We start from the raw sequence: 3,465 nt of genomic DNA, 5'->3' as shown, positions 1-3,465 counted from the left end.
TTGTAAGGCTGTTGTCTGTCATTAGCAGTCCCTCAGGCTGCGATATAAAGATCTGCACCACTGGGAGGCAGTGTAATCTCCTGCTTTCAGGCTGCTCTCAGAGAAAGTGTCCCGGACTCCTTCAATCCATCAGATTAGCTGTCAGGGTGGCGTCCACTGCGCTTTCTGGCCCGCCAAAGGGGACAACAGCTCTTAACTGGACAGATGAACCTGTACGTGCCTCTGACACTTCCAGCCTCGCGACGCTGATCTGGGGTCAGATGTTCACTTAATCATGCTGAATTGTAAGATAATCACTAGTAAGATAAGCTCAGATTGGTGAATAGGTGGGGTTGACAGGTTAACTTCCAGCTTGAGTCCTGAGCTCTTTTTCAGGTTGTCAGTGTGAGAAACTGGGCTTGTTCCAAAACCTAGTGAGCTGCCTAAAAAGAGAGGACTCAATATGTTTCATGTCTGTTTATATAGACAAACTCCGCATAGTAAGAAAAATGGCAATATTTTTAGATGCAACAATTAGCCAAAGTTTTCCACCGCAGCAAGAAAATTGAAGAAATCATAGTAAGAGAAATGGCTGATAAATATTGCATGAGATTACAATGAGATTTTAGTATTTTAGATGCAATGATGAGCCAAAGTTTATCTTTTATTCCTTTTATATTTTCTTTCTAATTTTTTAAAACATTTTTAATAAATATAGATGCTTTTAAACACTTCTAAAATGTGACAAATGTGCTTTTATGAAGTCTCTTAAGTAGTATTTATAATAAACATGATAAAATTAGCACTAAACAATTATTCAGATGTAATTAAATTATTAAAAACCCATAAAGTAGTATTAAATATCTATTAAAATAGTTAACAATTTCTTAATTTGCAGTTTTACAGTTTTTTATGTATTAATTTTATTTAAAAAATGTATTCTACCTAATATACTGTAGTTTTAAAAAATATATTTTCTATTCAATTCAATTCATCTTTATTTGTGTAGCGCTTTTACAATGTAGATTGTGCCAAAGCAGCTTCACATAAAAGATCATAGTAAATTGAAACAGTTGTCAGTGTTTAATTTCTGTTGTATACTGAATTATACTGAAACATATACAAATATCTTATTTACAGCATATGTCTTTTTTATTTTATTCACAAAACTGCATTCCAGTTCTTTAAAAGTAAAAAGACTTTTTAAGATGTTATTATATTTTCTCACAGAAAAAAATAGTGATAATGATAAAGCATTTTTTTAATTTTGTTATAAAGAACATAACGTTTAGTAAATGAATATTTAAGCCAAAAAGTTTTTAAAAATATATCATTTGGTAATAGTTAATAAAAAAGCAAATAAAAAAATATTACACAAATTGTTAAATATTTAAATTAATAGTTAATATAACAAAAAATTCATTAACAAAATAATTTAATTAACTAAATAATTAAATTTATTAATTAATTACATTATATTAAATTAATTAAATTACCTTATGAAGAACATAACATTTAGAAAACTTGAAAAGTTTGGTACATGAATATATAAATGATGTAAAATACATTTCATTTGGTAATAGTTAATAGATAAGTAAATTAAAAATATTAAACAAATAATAAACTGTAGGAATAAATAATTATTTTAACATAAAATAACAAATATTAATTAATTTTAAAAAATTATTAATTAAATATATAAAATAAATTAAATTATTTTAAATTAAATTATTAAATGACCTTATGGAGAACATGAAATAATTTAAAAATACAATTTGGTAGTATTTAAGTAAATAAAAATAAACAAATAATTAAATTAATAAAATAATTTAATGTAAATATTAAAATATTAAGTAAAAATTATGTGTAATTAAGTAAATATATAAATAAATTTAATGACCTTAAATACATTAAATGACATTACATTAAATAAATCAATAAAATTACATTTAAATAAATAAATAAATAAATAAATAAATAAATAATTAAAATGTATTTATAAACACATTTGTGCATGTGTGTGTGTGTGTGTGTGAGCTTGAGTGTGTGTTGGTGGAGTATTGTGTTAGTAGCAATCTTGTGATCTATCCCCCTCAAGTGTCATTTCAGTACGGATGCTCACTTGGTAGTGAACATCAGACAGTTCACTGGGCTTTGTAACACATCCAGCAGCATCTCGGTCTCTGTCAGCCTGTGCAGGAGTGTGAAGGAGAGACAGAGCAGGCTAAAGTGGAGAAATAGCTGGAGGTGTGATCTTATCTGATGTCAGCCCAAGAATGACACCATAATGGAGCAGCAAAGGCTGTAATTATTCTCTTCTGCTCTTCTCTTCTCTCCTCCCTCTTCTTCTCCTCTCCGGCCTCTCTGACAAATGGAGATTAATGGCGGAGATAAGCGCTGGTTCCTGCCTGTCTCTCTCTCTCTCTCTCTCTCTCTCTCTCTCTCTCTCTCTCTCTCTCTCTCTCTCTCTCTCTCTCTCTCTCTCTCTCTCTCTCTCTCTCTCTCTCTCTCTCTCTCTTAGTGTGTGTGTGCGTGTGCGTGCATGTTTTGCATGATATGTATGTATATGTGTGTGTTTTGTTTGTGTGTTTCCTGCATGCTCAGGTGTGTGTGTGTGTGTGAGAGAGAGTGTTTGTTAGTATGTTTGCGTGTTTGTGTAAATAAGAGATTGTGTGGGTGTGTGTTTGTTAGAGAGTGTGTTTGCTTGTTTTTGTGTGTGCGTGTGTGTCTGTGTGTGTGTGTTTCTCTGCATGCACAGGTGTGTGTGTGTGTGTGTGTGTGTGTTTCTCTGCCTGTTCAGGTGTGTGTGTGTGTGTGTGTGTGTTTCTCTGCATGCACAGGTGTGTGTGTGTGTTTGTTAGAGAGTGTTTGTGTGTTTGTTAGAGAGCGAGTTTGCTTGTTTTTGTGTGTGTGTGTGTGCGTGCCTGTTTGTGTGTGTGTGTTTCTCTGCATGCACAGGTGTGTGTGTGACTTTGTGTGTCTTGCATGCTTAGATGTGTGTATGTAATTGTGTGTGTGTGTGTGTTTGTGAGAAAGTGTGTTAGTGTGTTAATGTGTGTTAGTGTGTGTGTAAGTGAGTGTGTGCGTGCGTATGTATATTTTCTCATGTTTGTGTGTTTGTGTTGCATGTTTGTGTGTGTGTGTGTTTGTGAGAGTGTGTTAGTGTGTTAATGTGTGTTAGTGTGTGTGTGCGTGCGTATGTATATTTTCTCATGTTTGTGTGTGTGTGTGTGTGTGTGTTTGTGTTTCTCTGCATGCTCAGGTGGGTGTGTGTTTGTTTGTTTGTTTGTTTGTTTGCTATTGTGTGTGCGTGTTTGTGTAAATGAGAGATTGTGTGTGTGTGTGCGTGCATGCGTGTGTGTGTGTGTGTGTGTGTGCGTGTGTGCGTGTGTGTGTGTGTGTGTGTGTGTGTGTGTGTGTGTTACAGACCGTGTGTTTTTGTTTTTGTATGGGTGTGTGTGTTTGTGCGCGTGCATGTGTGTGTGT

The sequence above is a fragment of the Danio aesculapii genome, chromosome 12, assembly GCF_903798145.1.
Source record: "Danio aesculapii chromosome 12, fDanAes4.1, whole genome shotgun sequence".
Classification (NCBI taxonomy): Eukaryota; Metazoa; Chordata; class Actinopteri; order Cypriniformes; family Danionidae; genus Danio; species Danio aesculapii.
Note: the sequence above shows the minus strand (reverse complement) of the source record.